This window comes from Pan paniscus, chromosome 6 (assembly GCF_029289425.2).
Source record: "Pan paniscus chromosome 6, NHGRI_mPanPan1-v2.0_pri, whole genome shotgun sequence".
In the NCBI taxonomy this organism is placed as follows: Eukaryota; Metazoa; Chordata; class Mammalia; order Primates; family Hominidae; genus Pan; species Pan paniscus.
Window position 1 is genome coordinate 89,071,410 of NC_073255.2, and position 20,728 is coordinate 89,092,137.

Sequence of the window (20,728 nt, forward strand, 5' to 3'; positions counted from 1 at the left end):
GAGCTTCGACAAGGCCAGCAAAAACAGGCAATGGAAAAAGGAATCTTTATTTAATAAATGGTGCTGGGATAACTGGTTAGCCATATGCAGAAGATTGAAGCTGGACCCCTACCTTTCACCATAACAAAAATTAACTCAAAATAGATTAAATATTTCTCAAACTATAAAAATTGAGGAAGACAACCTAGGAAATATTCTCAACATAGGCCATAGTGAAAAATTTTTGGCTAAGTCTCCAAAAGCAATTGCAACAAAAACAAAAATAGACAAGTAGGAACTAATTAAACTAAAGAGCTTCTGCATAGGAAAAGAAACTATCAACAAAGTAAACAGACAACCTACAGAAGCGGGGAAGATGCTTGCAAACTATGGATCTGACAAAGGCCTAATACCCAGAATCTGTAGGGAACTTAAACAAATCAACAAGCAAAAGCCAAATAACCGCCATTAAAAAAAATGGGCAAAGGACATGAACAGACACTACTCAAAAGAATACATACAAGTGGCCAACAAACACATACAAGTGATGAAAAAACACTCATCATAATTAATCACCAGAGAAATGGAAATCATAACCACAGTGAGATACCATCTCACACCAGTCAGAATGGCTATTATTAAAAAGTCAAAAACAACAGATGCTGGCAAGGCTGGGTCAAAAAGAGAATGCTTATACACAGTTGGAGGAATGTAAATTAGTCCAGCTGCTGTGGAAAACACTCTGGAGATTTCTCAAAGAACTTAAAACAGAGCTACCATTTGATCCAGCAATCCCATCACTGGGTATATACCCAAAAGAAAATTAATCATTCTACCAGAAAAACACAGGCACTCGTATGTTCATTGTTACACTATTTACAATAGCAAAGACAGGGAATCAACCCAGGTGTCCATCAACCATAGATTGGATAAAGGAAATGGGGTACATATACACAATGGAACACTATGCATCCAACAAAAATGAATGAAATCATATTTTTGCAGCAACGTGGATGGACCTGGAGGTCATAATCCTAAATAAATTAATGCAGAAATAGAAAAACAAATACTTCATGTTTCTACTTGTAAGTGGGAGCTAAAAACATGGACATAAGTATGGGAACAACCAGACACTGTGGACTACTGGAGAGTAGAGAGAATGGTGAGTGGGTTAAACAACTACCTATTGGGTACTATGCTCGCTACCTGGATGACGGGATCTATACTCCAAACCTCAGCATCACATAATATTCCCATGTAACAAATCTACACGTGTAACCCCTGTAACTAAAAGTTGAAATGAAAAAAAAGGGACATAGGCTTCTGTAGGTATCTCTCACTACCTACTTAAGTGTTGACAGAAGCCTCCTTGTATTCTTAAATCAGAAGGCAGATTAATGTATGTAACTTTCTGAACAATTTCTAGCTTTAAGTATGCTTGACTATAATGAAAAGGAATCCTAATCTGTTGCCTTCTTCTGTCTTCTAGGTTGATACTTTATTTCTGGATCATTCAGATTGTCTTGTCTTTAAATTTTTCCCCCCTGAAACAGTATTTAAGAATCTTATATACCTCCCAAGCATTGCTTATAAGTACTGTCCTTGCCTACAGTTGATATCACATTGCAAGTTTCCACGTAACATTTTTCCCAACCCTTCTTTATTCATATTGTTTTACAAGGAACCACATTTTCTGTGTGTTTGATGGATATCAGTACACAGAGGGTAGTAAAATCTAAGGAAGCAATGTCCCTAGCTACCACTAAAATTAAATTATGTTTCAGGAAATGGATGGTTGTTTGAATTTGTGATTGGCAAAATCCCTAAATCTCTGTAATAGGGATGGGTAGTGGGTCAAAAATGCAGCCTTGTTCAGCCTTCTTCCTCCCAAGTGCTGCTCACATTTAAGGGACAATATATGCAAAGGCCTCCAATTATTTATCAGTCCAGCCAGTTCCCATGGAAACAGCTTCCAGACTTTGAGAAGTTGTTTTCCTTCAAGTATTGTTTTGACTCAGTAACTTTTCATCTTCCTTCATTTCAATGAGATGATGTGATGGGGTGGCTTACATGATATTTAAAGTGACCATTTTTATTATCAAGGCAGACAGCATCTGCACTGACTTTGTACAAAAATGTCACTTTAGGGCTTAAATTACTAATATGTGAAATGGTTATATTACTCTCCCTCCCAAATTAAAGATCACTGGCTATTAATTGTTCTCTATATTCAGAGTGGCTGACAGCTAGAGCAGAAGTCCAAGAGTGAGAAAGAAGCTCATTGTTTGGCTCTATAAATAAATATCTCTTCAATAGGGTATCTTACCATCAGATAAAATAAATGAGTCAGAATTCACACACACACACACACACACACACACACACACACTCCAACCACCAGTGATGACAAGTTTAAAATAAATACATCCTTAAATCATGTTTAATGGGATATATTTGTACCTATTCCCTAAGGAAGTAGACTTAGAATGGGGAGATTTGAAGGAGGAGTTAGAGATAAGTAGCATTGAGTGCCCAGAAAGTCATGGTCCCCTTCAGGCTCCTTGAGTACATGTGTGTGCATACATAGGCACACATGGCACACATCATCACACTCACACTGAGAAAATAACAGGATTCATCTCCTTTATTCATAAAATTTGAAAGTTAAAATGTATTTAACAGTTTGATAACTAAAAGATCATAAAAGATCAGCCTCAAAATCACAATGAAATAACTGATTTTTTTTCTGAGATTTGATTGTGTTAAGTGTCTGTGGGTCCCTCAGATTAATCCTTTAAAATGGATACTTTTACCAATTTAATGGATATTGTATGAATTTTGATGCATTTAAGCATATGACATAGAAGTCTGTTTCTGCAGATTAACCTTATAATAGCAATGCTTTTATAGCAGGAAGTGTGAAGGTAGGGAGTCTAGGCCCCTTCTATCTTTTTGCTCCATCATCTTTATAGGAAAGCTTTTATCTTCTTGCTTCTCAAATAGCAGCAAGATGGCTTCTCTTTCATCAGCTGTGCTGTAGGCTGGAGAAAGAGAAAGAGACAAAGGGTTGTCTATATTAGAAAAGCAAAAACATTCTAAGAAACCCCTAATGGGTCCATACCTAGTCTCATTGCCTACACTTACATTACATGGCCATGCCTGGTGCCAGGGAGTCCGAGAAGGTGAATATTTTATCTGGCATAAAATTTGAGCAGCAAGGAGCTCTGTCACTAAGGAGGAAGTAGAGAATAGCTTTAGAGTAGGAAATTATTACTGTCTAAAGATTCATTGGTCTCAGGATGCTGTGTAATCACAACCAGTATTTCTAGGCAATTTTCAGGATAAAGTTGACTGTGGATACCTATTCAATTTTGCTGTTTTGGAGGGTTTTCTTTTTTTATGGATAGCCATTGTAACAAACATTTTTATATACTTTATTCTTTGCATCATATGAGTGAGAAGGAGGTCATTCTAGGCCATTAATAACTTTCGTGTACTAGAATATTCTTTTTTACATGCTTCATTTAAATGGTGTCTTTAGAGTCCATGTTATGACCAATACTAATCTCTTTTGGACGACACTTAAATTCTAAGTTGCAGCACCTATACCCAAAATCTAAGAATTTCTTAATTATCTCTTATTATCTCTTATGAATTTCTTAATTATCAGTTTCAAATGACTTGTTTTTTTAATGCCCACATACTGATAATAGAACACTAAATCTTTAAACTAACTGAGGAACATTCATACAAGAAGCTGTTGTTTTTTGTATAGCTCTACTAGCCTTAACATCTAAAATTCAGTATTTGATAGAAGACTTTTAAGATCTTAAAATTGTTACCTCTTAAATATTTTACATACTTATAAAAATATTTATTAATTATATTCTATATTCCACTAAAATGCAAATCTTAGGTTCTCTACATTTCTCAGAATCAGTCTTTCATATTGATAATTAAGATGGAGAGATTTTTCAATGACAGGTTATTGAAAAGAGGAAGAAAAGGAGCAGGAAAAGAGAAGAGAAAGTGAAAATAGGGTATCTGTTCTGATGTTCTTTCTAAGTGATACTCAGAAGTGAACACAGTACAATTTCCTGAATGCAAATATAATAATAATTCATATGTAATGTAATTTGATATTACAGATTTACATCCAATTTCAAACGCTGTGTGAATTCAATTAGAATTAATTTTATCTCGTCTTACACATATTATTGAATACATTTTTCAAATATAATTTTGATCCTGTTGATTTGAGATGATTTGTGTTTCATAAACATTTGCATGCAAGTATGATATATGACAGGGTGTCAAATATATCACGTGATACACGAGGTTTAGATAAAATAAGATATTCTCTAATTATAAAACAAAACATGTAGAATATTGCATACAAAGTCCTTACCTTATTCGCTTACAGCTAAAGCATTGAGGAAAAAAGCATACACAGAAATTCAATCAAGAAAATAACCAAATAGACATTTAAAACAAAGAAACCCTGCAAAAGAAAATGTGCTCCATATGATACACACGCGTACAGATAAATGTATATTTTAGTTATGTGATATATAGGGATATAAATACATGATGGTATTCTAAAGAACAGAATTGGCAACATTAAATCACTAAGTAACTGTTTTCTCTCATAATGTCCCTTAAAGTCTGCTCTGTAGGGTGATACTCCTCCCCCTAGATAAAATCTTGGTCAGTTCTCCATAGTTATATTAAGTAATAAAATCTTCCTAGTACTTTAGTCATTTAAACTATTCCAGTTTTGAAACTGATAGGTACAGCCAGAGCAGAACAAAAACTCCAACTTTCACTCAAAATTAAGGCTTCTGCACTTGCCTAATCTGCCATGCTACAGAAGGCTGGCCTACCGTATGAAAGTAGGGCCCAGACAGATACTTTTCTATTTTCCCAATTTATCATTCTTCCCCTCCTCAGTTGTTAACTTACACAGTTTATGATGACACCAGGGTTCAAGACGGTGAAGGGAAGACATGTAGGGGCACAAGAAAGCGCGTTTGTTCTGGTGCTTTGTGAGCTGCTGTTGTTGCTGCCTAGGTCTGGCAGGGGTCAAAGCTGATACTTGATCTTCTTTCCTTTGCAGAGTGTTTCAGTTCCTTCAGGGTTTTTCAGACCATCCATTCCTCTCCCCATTTTGCTAAGGATCCCTTCCTTGCCTGCACTTCACTGACCATAATATGGGTCTCAGCAGTCTATCTCTCCATAGACTCTATCTGTTGGGATTCTACCCTCTTTTAGAGGCCCTTTGGGAAAAAGTCAGTTTAAGATGACTCCACGCCAGCTTTCAATCACATTTGTGTGGTCCACGCCTTCTCTATGTATCTTTGGTCATGTTCAATTGTAATTTACTCCTCAAAATGAAGCCGTCTATGCTGTTGTCACAAGTGCTATTCTTCAGATGTAGACAGATGTGTTTTAATTAATAAAATCAAAATTAAAAGTATCACTAATTAATAGTTTTTTAATCCTGTAATCACGGAAACAAAACATTAAAAACCATCATGTGTGGTGGACACATTTATTGATGTTAAAAACATTGGGGATCATCAAAATAGGTGAATAACTTCCTTTTACAGATAAAAAGCAAAGAATCAATTTAGTAAAAGTTGTTACTGGCCACGGGCAGACCAAAGCCTTTTATGATGCACTCTAAAGAGGGTGGGATCTGGAGTCAAACCTAACGAGGTTTCAACCTTCTCTCTGCTACGTATTCGTTGTAAGAGGTTGGTTAACGAGGTTTCCACCCTATCTCTGCTACGTATTCGTTGTAAGAGGTTGGTTAACGAGGTTTCCACCCTATCTCTGCTACGTATTCGTTGTAAGAGGTTGGTTAACGAGGTTTCCACCCTCTCTCTGCTACGTATTCGTTGTAAGAGGTTGGTTAACGAGGTTTCCACCCTCTCTCTGCTACGTATTCGTTGTAAGAGGTTGGTTAACGAGGTTTCCACCCTCTCTCTGCTACGTATTCGTTGTAAGAGGTTGGTTAACGAGCTTTCCACCCTATCTCTGCTACGTATTCGTTGTAACAGGTTGGTTAACGAGCTTTCCACCCTATCTCTGCTACGTATTCGTTGTAACAGGTTGGTTAACGAGCTTTCCACCCTATCTCTGCTACGTATTCGTTGTAACAGGTTGGTTAACGAGCTTTCCACCCTATCTCTGCTACGTATTAGTTATAAGAAGTTGGTTAACGAGCTTTCAACCTTATCTCTGCTACGTATTAGTTATAAGAAGTTGGTCAAGTTGAACAAATTATATAATCTCAGTTTCTTCTATGAAATGGGGATAATAATATCTATGACAATTTTGATGATCAAATAAAATGTAACACATATGGCATCTGTTGTACAGAAACTTCTAAATAATTGTTATTTGCATTGTCCAATACTGGTCAAATTATTTTTATAATAACTGTGGCCTCTTCCAATATTTGTTTTACTTCTGAATTAAAAATAACATATATATGAACATATACACATACATGCATAAATATATTTCTCAAGTTATTAAATTATTACTATGCAATAGTTACCAAGTGTATATGTGATGCATTATTAAAATGAGAACCTTTGTTTTGTTATGCTATCAAAAACAGACTTTAAACTATGCCTTGTTTTTTTTAGATAAAGCAAATAAACCAGTAGAAACAGGCTAGTACTTCTATTGAATTTATATATTTGGGGTTAGGAAACTAAGTAGAGAAGCTCTGGCTTTTCATGAAATGGGGCGAGATGGACCATTACAGAAAAGTCTGCCACATCCAAGGTCTTGCTGGGAGAAAACTCTAAGAATTCAGACACATAGTCACAAAGCTTTTTATGTTGCAAATCCTGTTTATTTAAATATTTACAACTCCTCATTATCTTTGAACAAGTTATCCATGCTTGTAGCCAAGCAATAGTTAAGCTATTGCTAAACAGAGTCCCCAGAATTGCATCTGTAGCTACTGTATTCATCCAAAGGGAGGATACTAGTATTGTTCCCACATAGATAGTATCACTATTTCCTTCATTGTTTATAACCATTTTATATATATATTTTATATGCATATACATATGCATTATATATGCATATATATTTTTATATATGCATTTATTTCAAAATTCTCTCTGTAATGAATGCTTTGATTTTTCCATGTGGGATGAGCTTTTGTCATCTGATTGTTCTACTCCAACACAAATTCAAAACAGCACAGCAAAGATCTATAAAATATCTAGATTACAACTCTAGATAATCTAATATTTAGAATTCTAAGATATGTTATCTTTAACTATTAATGGGATCTATTTAAGACTGCTCTTTTCAAGATCAGTATTATTACTATCTATGTCCACTGTATATAGACAATGGATATTTTTCCTTCGAAAACATGAAAAGGGAATTGTGGCTTATTGAAAGTATTAGTATGAACTCATGAATTTAATATGCTTAAATGTACTTAATATATCACATATACATACATTCAAATATTTCCTTTTACATTTCTTAGCTCTGTCTACTGAAAGAGACTAGAAACAATGGCCAATTAATAGCAATATACAAGTCAAATACCCAGATCTTCGTTTCTAAATATAATTTGTCACTAGAAAGAACCAAGGCTCCTTGAAGGAAAGGCAGATTTCAGAGCTGGGGAAGACAAATAACAAAATAATATGGAACATCTTGTACCTTAGAAAACATGGAAGTACTTAAAGAATGAGAGGGACGGCTGGGTGTGGCAGCTCACGCCTGTAATCCCAGCACTTTGGGAGGCCGAGGCGATGGATCATTTGAGGTGAGGAGATCGAGGCCAGCCTGACCAACATGGTGAAACCCTGTCTCTACTAAAAATACAAAAAAAATTAGCCAGGCATGGTTGCACATGCCTGTAGTCCCAGTTGCTCGGGAGGCTGAGGGAGGAGAATTGCTTGAACCTGGGAGACAGAGGTTGCAGTGAGCCAAGATTGTGCCATTGCACTCCAGCCTGGGAGACAGAGCAAGACTCAGTCTCTAAATAAATAAATAAATAAATAAATAAATAAGTAAATAAAAATAAAGAATCAGAGGGACATGTTGAAAGGGCAAGGTACCCAGCTTTAAGGAACCCTGCTGGCCAAATTTTGGAAAATTTGAGCATCAAAATGAAGAATGTTAGCAGTAAAGTCTAACCTATTAAATTAATTAAGAATCCAGGACTCCGTACTGATATAAACTTTAAAAATAAAGAGATAAAGGGACTGATATTAAAGGCTCACATATCATGCCAGGTAATACCAATGACTTGAAGGAAGACCTGCATAGTAGAAGCCTCTCTAAAGAAATTATATAAACCTGAATGACTGGTAAAAGCAAGAAGAAACAGAGTGAAGACTGAAAGACAAAACTCTCTTTAATTCTTTTCTTCTCCTGCTCCCTTGTTTCTCTTGGCTCAATTTACTATGACAGTAACTATGGTATTTCACTTATACAACGTTGTAGAATTAGGAACTGCCAGAAAAAAGGTTTCTAAGGGAACTTCCTGAATGTTTTCACTTTACATGTATTATCGCAGTGGGTTTGTCACTGAAAACAGACCAATGAAGAAATCTCCCTGAAAGCAAATCATTGTTCCTTCTTCCCAACTCTTGCTACATCTCTGACCATTTTTCCTCTCAGTTCCTCATCCAGCTAATCTATTTCTCCCAGGGACTTAAGAATTGGAGAAACTCTCAGGTTCCATGTTAAGAACTCAAGTTCTGGTAAATGTAATGCAATGAATGTCTCAAACATAATTCCACTTCTATAACTTAAAAAGAAATCATGAATTCAGCGAATTAGTAACTGGCTTTCAATGCCAACATATTTAAAAGTAGGCTGAAAATATATCATAAGGTATGCTATATGAAAAGTTGAGTTTAAAATTGTATGTCAAAAATTACTTGATCTTTACACAATATTTCCATGAGTTCGGTTTGCATTAAATATGAATGATCATATTTAATATTTTATTGTTTTACATTAAATAATGGTAATATTCTAATGGCTATTGGATTTTAAATAGAACAAATATATCATGGAAACTTCTGAAAATAAATTCTATCTTGTGTTAAATCATAATAACAAAAAGATATTATAATCACTTATTTAAAAATGATTTGTGAGTAACTCCTACTAATACTACATACTACATAGAAATAGCACTCTGTAGTACTTCTAATATGTTGGAACATATGTGCCCAGAGATGAATTAATAATGTCTCTCTCCTAAAGAACCTCACCAGTGATAAAAGCAGACATGTAAATCAGTAATTGCAAAGAAATGTGTCAACTGCACAAGACAATGGCAGCTTAAAAATCGAACAATTCAATGGTTGGTAGGCAGGAGACAGTGAGAAGCGGCCTCCTAAAGGAGAGGATGCTTGAAGGGGAGTTTCAAAGATGAGTTCGTTATCAGGAAAGAAAGAATGCATGAGAAGAATATTAAACAATGAAAACAGCATACGCAAAGTCACATATGCATGGATTAGCACAATATATGGTGGGAATGGGTTAGGGAAGTTTTAAATTTTAAGTGGGAACCAAATTGTGGAAGCCCTTATGAACTAACCTAAGAAGTAGTATAACTGAAGGCATGAAAGAATCAAAGTGAAAATTACCTACTCTCTGGCAAGCCAACTTCCCACTTCAGGACATAGAGTAGGTAATTTTCACTTTCATTCTTGTATGCATGAAAAGAATTTTCATTTCTCCTGGGCCTGAAAAGTCTTTCCTCCAGATTTTTGTACAACTAGATACTGTTCATTATTCAAGTCCTGGCCTAAAACACTTCCTAAGGGAAGCTCTCCCTTACCATCCAGCTAAAGTAGTGCCACACTATCATATCCACCTGTTAACTTTCCATTTCCTTTGTTTGTAAAGCTTTCAATATAGAAACATACAATAAATACCAATTTTACAACTTCATGTAGCATACACAAACATCTCCTTGATTCTTGCAAATTAGACTGAGAAAATCGTGGAAATTGCTAAGCAACGTTTGGTGGAGTGCAGACTCTAGGGATTTGCTGGCTGGCAACATTCCCTTCATCCTGTAATGAACATATTTTGTTCAGTAGTAGCCATATGAGTATGACTAAAGCAAAGAGACCCAGTCAGAGATATTTGCATTTTCTTAACACAGAAAGAAAACTTTAGTGCAAAATTATCAGATAGTATGATAAAACATAGTGAAACATTTTGGGGAGGGTGGAAAAGATGTTTCTAGCCCACTAAATCATACCTCATATGCAAATCTTTCTGCTTTTCAAGAGAGACCTACATTTGTCTCCAGAGAAGAGGACTGGGAAATAAATCTCCATTAGTCCTAGGAAATGTAAACTTCTTTTATTTAGCTTTTCCTGATGAAGTGTAGGTTCAGGGAATTTTCATATATAAACCATTATCCTTTAAAATATGTGGGGGCTTATAAACGTAATATATCTGTTGTTCTTTGGTCTGTAAAATATTTCAATAAATTATTGAGCTCTTGAAGCCACGAAATCAAACCAACTAAATATATGGTGTCTTTTACTTCTTCAATTTTCATTTTAAAATCCCCAAACACCTATTGTTAACAAATGAAGGAAACATTTCCTTATTTCCTGATCATCCCTACCAAAATATTGTTGACAATAGAAAAAAATTAATTATGGCCTATAGTAGGAAGCATAGTCATTAACAGTATGTCCTGGAAATTTTAAAATTTTATTAAAATGCCTAATCTCTACACTATAAAATATATGCAAACAATAAACTAGATTAGCATATGCAAACAATTTAAGATTGAAACTAGATAGGATTAATTTATAGAACATATATAGCTATTAATTGATCAATATCTTAATGAAAATTAACAGTGCATAAAAATATTCATAATTGTCCTCAAAGAACATGAACTAGGCCAGGCACCGTGGTTCACGTCTGTAATCCCAGAACTTTGGGAGGCCGAGGCAGGTCGATTATCTGAGGTCAGGAGTTCAAGACCAGCCTGACCAACATGGTGAAACCCCGTCTCTACTAAAAACAACAACAACAAAAATAGAAAAAAATTAGCTGGGCATGGTGGTGGGCACCTGTAATCCCAGCTACTCAGGAGGCTGAGGCAGGAGAATCGTTTGAACCCAGGAGGTAGAGGTTGCAGTGAGCTGAGATCATGCTGCTGCACTCCAGCCTGGGTGCGACAGAGTGAGACTCCGTCTCAAAGAAAAAAAAAAAAAAGAATATGAGCTAAATTTTATCACATTATTTATGTAAAATTTTGAATTGTATCATACGTATTTATTCACAGCATACTTTTATTTACCAAAGTACATCGTACATTATACAAATCTTAATTACATTTACATTATACATTTATAATATTAAAATTGTGCGAGTAGTCTTCAAATATCTGACAACTTTGGGGTCAGTGAATTATTTAAGAAAAAACTCAGAAGAGTTTTGAAAAAGGAGCAGGTGTGATTCTACAAATTCAATATGAGGCACCAGTGGGAGAAGTCAATTGGATGAGCACATGAAATATTAGGAGTGCTCGTGAGGGGGAAGTAACAGGTCTGTTGTGTGCAGTGCTGGGCAGGCTGCATATGGAGAATGTGTTAAAAGAGCATTTGCAAACTTAAGCATTACTTGAAGATATTAAACAGAATGATGGAAGCCTGGTCTTTGATTATTTATTGCTGACATATGCATTGCAGTGATGGCATTAATGCCTAATGATTAAGCTAACATGAATTGACAATGAACAAGTCATGCTTTATAAATAAAAAATGCATGTTGTTTGATTTGACTCATTCTTTGTGAACCTATGCTAGCTTCATATTCTTTCTCTCGATGTCCTATTTTTTTGGTCTATAGTTTGTGAGGTTCACCTTTTTCCTCTTTAGAAAATGGTGATAGCTTTGCTTTTCAACTGACTCCCCTAATGTCCACTTTTCTTCAGAGATTACAGACAATGGTTTTCCAAATCTCCTTATTCTTTTATTGCCTTACGATCTAATTGCAAGCAGTTGAAAGATTAAAATCCTCTAAAGAAATTAAATTATTTCTAATTATCCCATGACCTGTTTTAAACTACAATTTTCTCTTAAAGAAACTTACCCTCCATTTTTCTTTTAAAATTACTCCCTGTGATAGAGAAAGTAGGAGACAACTGTCTCAAAAATCTGCTTGTTCCTTTTGATCTATTAAAATACCATTAAAAATTTTGGGTTTACTTTGCTGGTGTCAGTTGATTTTGTGCTTACTATAATAGATCCATTTGACCCTTTCATATTCATTGATATCTACATGTACTGTTTTTTCCTACTACTGTAGTTTCTCTTATTCATTCAACCTCAGTGAGGAATACAAACAAGAGTCATGCTCTCAAAGAAGCCTAGAAGTAAGGCTGAGATATGTCAACAGTGTTGTAATGCAAGCCAGGAAGAAACGTGATAAAAGGTTCCGGTAGCATGTACTAAGAGTTCAGTAGATAAGGTTACCTTAGGTGATTATGTATAAATTTTAAAAAAACTTTCTATAAGGGCTTTATTTAAGCTGGACTTCTAAAGAATCCCCTATCCAAGAAAATGGTTGGGCCTTAATAGGTCTATAAATTACATGAAATTATATGTAATATTTGGAAAATATGTGTATGCAATATACAATGTATACATTGTGATAGAGAGAAAAGGGCAGAATAAGACTACTAGTATTCATCATATTCTGAAAGACATCCACACAGAGTAGTGTTTGGAGAGTTTTGCAACATTATTAAAATAGTATGATCAGAATTACATTCTCATGGCTTCCAAATGTTCATCAGCATTTTTGCTTCTCAACAATCTAAGCAAGCATGACGAACTTTTCATTGAATTTCTTGAAACACGCTTTTCCAGAGACTAGAAAACACATCTGATTGTTCCTTACTATTTTGCAATATAATATGTTCATTTCCTTCCCCAAATCTTTTCTTCACCTACAAGTTCACTGATAAAAATTAAGCCCATAATATTCTTCCTTTGTTTCCTTTCACTTTCTGGGAATTGAAACTGTTGTCATTTTAAATCAACAATAAAATTATTTTAAAAATAAGAGGCAGAATTAGAATATGGGCACTAGATATCATATTAAAATAACAGAATACTCAACTTTTTTTAAATTGTATGGAGACTGATGGGAAACTGAATTCATATACTGAGAAGAGCTACAGAGAATAAAAAGAACAAATTAATATGTGCATTTAGAAAGCAGAGGGAATAGTAATATAAAAAAGGAGTTAAAAACATAAAAGTAGAGATAAGTAGTGTTTCACAGAGTTTTCTGTAAGGGTAAGTGCACGAAAAATGGCAAGATGGTTTTAAAAGATTTAGAATTCACAAAGTAGAAAGTGACAGAAATTGAACTACTCACTTAAATTTAAAAAGAGAGGGGGGGATAGATTCAGCTACTTGATGGCATGAAATCAAAGTACTTGAATTTTTGAAGTGTATTTAAAAATCTAGTAAAGAATGCCTACAATTACAAAAGGTATGAGATTGTCTTTTTGAGTTTAGTAGAATATAAACTGATGACAAAAGACTGACAGGCACCAAATAAGTAGAGTGTAAAACAACAACAAAAAAAAGAAAGATAAATTCAGGTAATGATATTCAAGCAGTATGACTGCATAAGATTGCATAAGAAAGAATACATTTCCAAATCCAAAACAATATCATCCTATTGTATTATATGCATATATTGAATACAATAACAAAAGTATCAAGGGTTCTTATTAAAGCACCCATTATCATTTATGTAAAATATTGCAAGACTTTAAAGTCACAGAACAAAACATATTTTTCCCCATTATCTTTTTTGAGATGATCAAATTTCTTCACACTTTGTGAACTGCATAGTTAAGATGGAGCAATGATTTGAACTATTTGCAAATGCAGTTCCTTCCCCACTCTTTATATACTGTTTGGGCCATGAATCTATGGAAAGAGGTGTTTTACAAGAACGAAAGTCACATCATTCAGGACTTTCTAGCATAAAATGATCTAATATGCTTAGATTTAAGTGGTCAGATTTTGCCCCTTCCTCCCTTTCCTCTCCATGTTCCCAGATCATTTCCAGAGAGATAAGTAACTAATTGACAGTGTTGTTTGAGAGTAAATTCCTGAGTTATATAGAAGTTGGACCAATTATTCCCTCATAAAACTAAAACAAATTCTACAATAGTTACATGAAATGCAGAAGCACAATCAATGAACATTAATTCTTGACTGAAATGAAACAGCCCTGGTGTTTTCATGCAAACTTAGCTGCTATAAACCTAAAAGATACAATCACCAAAAGATGTGAAGTCTTGAGGTAAAGATTAGCACTATAAATGTCATTTGATATCAGATGAAATATGCATTTCTGTACATGTGTTTTGAAGAATCTAAGCCCCTAAAACTTCTCCTCACTAACCCCAAGATGCCTGAATTTCTCAACATTAAGTTTTCACATTGTAATACAGTTTTCTTTCCTGGTGTTTCCTCTTCTCTCTGCCGAGTAAAGGATGTTATAAAATTGCAGTTCAATGTTTTTTTCTCTTCTTGTATTTTCCACTCTGCTGGTTATGGCCAATGAGTCAAGGTTCAAAGTGTTCCCATATATATCTCTGCAGCTCAAACTCTCCAGAACTTGGGCTTGTATTTCCAGTTACTGGACTGGACTTAAGCTGGGCACACCCACAGTGTCCCTGGACTGGGCGAGGAATGCTGGAAACCACTGCATAAACATGAAAAATCATTCCATAATTTAGGCAAAGTTTGGAGAGAGAGTCACATTTTATAATAGTACAAATACGAACCTACAAAAGAGTAGAATCCCAGACTGGGCCAAGAACGCTGGAAACCACTGGATAAACATGAAAAATCATTCCATAATTTAGGCAAAGTTTGGAGAGAGAGTCACATTTTATAATAGTACAAATACGAACCTACAAAAGAGTAGAATCTAAAATCCACATGAATCTTTAGACGAAAACTAGAGACGAAATAAAGTTGCTCTTGGTGGGGTTAGGTGAGTATGTCATTGTTAGAGACAGTGATAGAGAAGTCTAAGAAACTCCGTACTGTGCTAAATAAATCCACCTTTTAAGTGTGGATTCCTATTTTTGTGGGCTTTTGTTTTTTATTTTACATTCAAGGGGTATAACTGCAGATTGGGTTAACATTTTTGTGTGAATATTGAAACAGTTGTGAAAGGAAGTTTATTAATAGGAATGACCACAGACAAACTATGAAATAGACTGAATTTGTGTCTCACCATGTCATCACCATCTCTCAACTCTGCACAGACCCAGTGCTGTCCCTGGCTCTTGAAGACACTGGTTTCTTAACCTCAGCTTCATGGATAAGTACATTTTGTCTTTTCTTCATTGATATGTGCTCTCCTGCATTCTGTTATTGTAAGACATTACTGTGAATGTAAAGAGATAATCATTTAATACTATCAGTAAGAATTCATATATATATATATATATATATATATTTTTTTTTTTTTTTTTTGAGATGCAGTCTCCCTCTCTCACCAGGCTGGAGTGCAGTGGTGTGATCTCGGCTCACTGCAACCTCTGCCTCCTGGGTTCAAGCGATTCTCCTGCCTTAGCCAAGAATTCATATTAAAGCAGTCGTCATTTAATGAAATTTTGGACACCCTCACTTTAGGCACATCTGCTATCAGGCAAAATTCTACTCAGCTTTTACACTGTGTCAGACAATGTGCCAGACACTAAGAATGCAAATAAAACATAGAACCTGGAAAGTTGTGTTTCTTCAAAGGATACATGCAGACATAAATAAAAGCTGTGTTGGTAACAGAAATAAGAGTCATAAAATGCTTCCAAGAAAGAAAGTGGGCTCAGAGGTATTTCTTTCAGGGTGAGCAGGTGTAGACCAGGCAGGGAAAGAGTTGTATTTCAGGCAAACACAAACCATGAAATGGCCTAGTGAGCGAAGGAAAGTAAGCCGTTCAACTCTGGAAGAAGTAAAGGGTTGAAAGGAGAAGTGAAGACACAGGCCTGACCCTTAGGTAGGACCCCTGGCTCAGCTGTCCCAGTCCCCAGACATGGTGGGACATTGACTCAAGTCAATGTACCTTACTGCCCTTATCTGAACATCATTACATTTCAATGTTGAAATTCCTGTTTTTAATTATATTCCAAGGGACCTAGAATAGATGACATAAAGGGGCCTCCTTTCAGTTGTGTTAATCTTGGAGAACCCACATTAGCTTTGTTGCCCTGGGTTCCAATCTCAGAAGTACATGGAGAAATATGGCTGAACAGTTAAAAAGGGTGGAAAGGAGGATCCAAGCAAGATAAGGAGTTTGGACTTTGCTGTGTATTTCATGGGCGGCACTGGGGGGTTTTAAACACAGAAAAAAGGAGAGGTTTCAAAAAGGTCTCTCTGGCATCACAATAGAGATTTTTGAGGTAAAAAACAGGGAGAAAGAAAAACAAACACAATAATCGTGGAGTAGTGATATTGACAGACTGAACTAAGAAACAGTGTGGATAAGAAACTTTATGCTCTACAGTACTGCAGTCAGCAGAATAATGGTCCCTCTAAAAAAGGTACCACAACTCTATCTCTTATTAGTAGTGTGATTTGGGGCAATTTAAAAGCCCTGATCCTCAGTTTCCTCATCTGTAAAAGAAAAAAAAAAAGAATAGCAATGTCTTAAGTCAGGGTCCCCAGGATCAAACCCTGAGATGAAGATTGTCTGCAAGTGATTTATTACAGAAATGCTACCAGGAAAAACTCATCAGGTACCACAGTAAGCAAGATAGGGAAGAAGGTGGTTTCAGGCAAAATCTTAACATCAATATAATTCTATAGGGGAGCCTCAGGGTGTAAATTACACCTCAGGTTTTCTTGCTACTAGAGGCAAGACGGCTGGTCTTTTATACTCTATAGGAAAGTCCTTGGCAAAGGGTATCCTGGGAAAGAAGTAAACTTGCAGGTGGTTCCGTCTGGCTCTCTATGCCAGTACACAAAGTGAGTCTAGTAGTGTTTGGGCCTTCCTCCAAAGAGAGTCTCGGGGCAGGCTGTGAGAAGCAAAAGAACACAGAAGCTAGAGGAAGGATACTCAGATTCAACCAAAGGGATCCTAGGAGATCTGGGTGGAGACTATGTCTGCCACAAGCATCTATCTCATAGAACTCTTCTAAGAACTGAATGCATTCATATCTTTCTTTCTTTGGCTTTTAGGATTCCTAAACTATTTTTCTTCTGGAACAGCATGCAATATTTAGCATTCTGCTCTACACTCAGAGTGCTCAGTGATGAAATAATTTCTTCTTGACATAGCATCAAATCCAAAAAGGGTAAAGGCAGTGGAGAAATTAAGCGAATATGAGGAATACCATAATAGAAAGAAAAAAAGTCTGATCCCAATTTCTGACTCCAAGGATAGTGCTTTCCTCAGGGTTCCACTTTTATCAGTTAAGATCCAGTCAAAGGGTATTGACTATTAGGACAGGAAAAAATCCCACTAAAGAATACAGTAATAGTGGTTATTGGGAACAGCCACTATCTCTCAGGCTCTAGGAGAGTACCCAAGGAGGGAATAACTGAGTAGAACTTCCCCCTACCCACCCTCCACCCTACTAAGCCTGAAAGTAGGCGCTCATTGGAAATAATATGGCTGTGGTCCACTTAATGATCCAGAAATTTAAGGTGTCACACACTGGGCTGCTGAGGAAACCATCAGCTGTGTTTTCAGTAAAACTTGCTAGGAAGCCATTCCACTGACATGCCAGTGGTACTCCATAGAAAGACACATACTAGGGAACTGGCCAAATTTACTGAAGATTATGTAACATGGCCTTCTTGCACACCACTGGTCAGAAAGTCACTCACTGGCCACCACACCATAGGAGCAAGCAGGAAAGCACTGGAACCAAGAAAAGGAGCCCCTTTCTTTCTGCAGTGTTCCCCTAGCACCTTCTATTGACAAAGCTAAACACTGTGCCAACTGACCATAAAGACGTTTATAAATTTCAGCTCTAATGTCACAATTTAGGGCAAAGAAGGGTAGCTGTGAAGTCGAAGAGCACTAAGTTAACTGGCACTGACCTCAGTGACACTCCTGGGATTTGGGGGATGGGAGGAGCATGCTGTTATGCCCAAATCCTGCTCCATTTGTTTACTTTTTTCCTAATTGTCTCTGAAAGAAAGAGCAGGCCCAATCTTTTGGGACACTATGTAGTGAGAGCTGGTATGACACATGGTAAGTGCACAGAGAGTTCAATTCAGTAACTGAGACAAAGTCTAGAGCCGAACCACTTGGGTCTGAACGTTAGCTTCACCATTAACAAGATTTGTAGCCTTGCAAAAGTTCATACTTGTATACCTCAGTTTCCTTACCTGTAAAAGGAGATAACAGTGCCTATTTTATCAAAATGTCAGGAGAAATGAAGTATGATGTGTAAAGCCTATAGAACAACATCTTGCATGTAGTTAGAACCTAATAAATATTAGTATATTCCATGAATGGTAGCTTGTCATTTGGTTTTACAATATGTATATATTCGGTTCTCATGATGAGTTTCCATTTAGAACTATGCCTCATAATGCTAACACTCAACTTCTCTGGGTGAGATTAGGCTTTGCTATCAAGTCTTGCCTACTCCTGGGCATTGCCTGCAGCTCTGGCTTCAGATCCTGGCACTGCCCCTGGCTCACTGAATAAGCTTCAACTAGTGCAGCCAACGTACGGAGGATCTGTTTTCTCAAGTGAAAAAAACACACAAGGTTAAACAAATCATCTTTCTTTAAGATCTCTTCCAGTTCTGACTACATTTGATCCCCCTCATCCCCAAGTAGTAAGTTATACCTAAGAGGGAAAGAGGAGGGAATTATCATTTCGAACTCCTACTCACCTGTGCCAGGAGAGCACTGCTGTGACTGATTTCCCTGATTTCATCCTCACCACAGTCCTAACAGATTAGTATTGTTAAAGTCCATTTAACAACTAAGAAAGCTGAGGCTCAGGAAGGTCAAGCAGTTTACTCAAGATCATATTCTCAGTAAGCCGCAGAGTCTGGATTGAAACCTGGTCTTTCTGTTTGGGTCGACTCAACATTTTTAACCGTATTGTTTGCCTCCTACATCACCTTCATCTCAGACATTAAGAATCCTACCTATTCAATGCTTTTCATCCTCTGCTTTAAAGAGATAAGTGGGTGTACAACTTTTTTTTTTTGTCTGAAACATATCATCTAAAAGTTAAGCAAATGAAATTCATTTACCAGTTACAGGAATCTTTTTCTTAAATCACTGTTAATGTCTCACAGGAAATTAGCTCTTCAGTGGAAATCAGCAGCCTCCCTGCATCCTTTTGCCCCTGTCCTCCCCTCTCTTGGATGCAAACCTGGCGAAAAGAAGGGAACACTGCTTGGGGTCAGTGAGCTGAGTTCCAGCTCCGAATGTACCATTTTCACCCTCGGGAGTCTTCTCCCCTTTCTCTGTGAGCAAAGGAGTGTTGGGCCAGACCGTCTTAAGGATTCTTCCCCAGGTACAAGCCGGACTCCGGCGGCTTTCCTGGGCAAGGGAGTGTCTCCGCCTTGTCTCTGCCGCAGGTCCCTGGTTAAATTGTCAATTTCTCTGCGGAGGCTGCTCACTGCATCCGCTCCCTCCACCCCTAGCCCTGTAGACCCCTTCTCTTTCCCCTACTTGGGAAAAGTGAAGCCCCTTATTCTTGGATAGCCTTTCACCAGACAACCGTATCCCTCCGCTAAATTCCCCTACTGGCGGGACGCGCGGGCGGGGGCCTGCCCCGGGGAATGCGAGGCTGCTTCCCTTCTGCGCAATCAGGGTATACGCAGCCTCCAGTTCTCTAACTTTCTCCTTCTCTAAGAGGGAATTTCGAGAACTTTGAGACAAATAAGTGACTGTATAGATGAAGACATGAAACCTCTCTACACAGTGAACTCCCCCACGCTACAAGGCTCCCAGGGCTCCCAGGCCTTCTCCCGCAATGTCCCGCCGGGTCCCCCGCCCCAACTCCTTCTCGCGGCAGGATCCCGCGCCAGGACGCTCGCAGAGCCCGAGATGTGGCACCAGGCGCGCCACAAGTCCAGGTCCCGCTATTTCTGCTCCATCGGAGCCCAGGTCGGAGGGAGTCAGCGCGTCCTCCTCGCACAGCAGCCTGGCGCGCGGCTCGGTCGCACAGAGGCTGAAGAAAGGTCCGCACTGGGCTCGAGGCCCTTCCTGCCGGCCTCCCCACGCCGGGCCTCGGCTCCCCTCCTTCCCGGCTCCCGCCTCCTCCCGTAGGCTGCCAGGCGGACCCAGTCTGCCTCTCTCTCTGCCTTCACTACCCGGTCAAGCTGCGGAGGGAGGGAGGGAGGCAGCGGCGAAGCCCTCCGTGGCTCCCCACCCGGCGCGCGCGCCCCTCCTCCCCTGCCTCCTCCCCTCTGCCAGTACAGTACAACTAGTACACACACACACGCACGCACACGCACCCTGCCACTGCAGCTGCCATGGATATCAGCTAACAACACACACCCAGGCGCGCGCGCGCGCGTTCCCACTCGCACCACGCAGGAGTGGCCCCCGGCATCCCTACTCTCCTTCCCCACCCCCACCACACCCGCTCACCAGCTCGGCTACTGCTCGCTCCGGCTGCCGCCGCCGCCGCCGCCGCCACCACCACTTCCTCTGCTTCCTCTGCTTCCTCCGCTTCCTCTGCTGCGGGGCCACAGCCT

At 37.9% G+C, this 20,728-nt stretch overlaps 1 long non-coding RNA gene across 1 annotated transcript; it reads right to left on the reverse strand.

The window, feature by feature from the left end:
• Positions 1-2,605: 2,605 nt before the first annotated feature.
• On the reverse strand, positions 2,606-20,427 carry LOC129398265 (uncharacterized). The gene is made up of 6 exons (XR_010112611.1): positions 19,939-20,427; positions 19,274-19,395; positions 15,286-15,438; positions 4,942-14,745; positions 3,124-3,209; positions 2,606-3,020 (listed from the first exon to the last, which is right to left on the reverse strand). It is a non-coding gene; the product is annotated as an uncharacterized LOC129398265 (long non-coding RNA).
• Between the last annotated feature and the right edge of the window lie 301 nt (positions 20,428-20,728).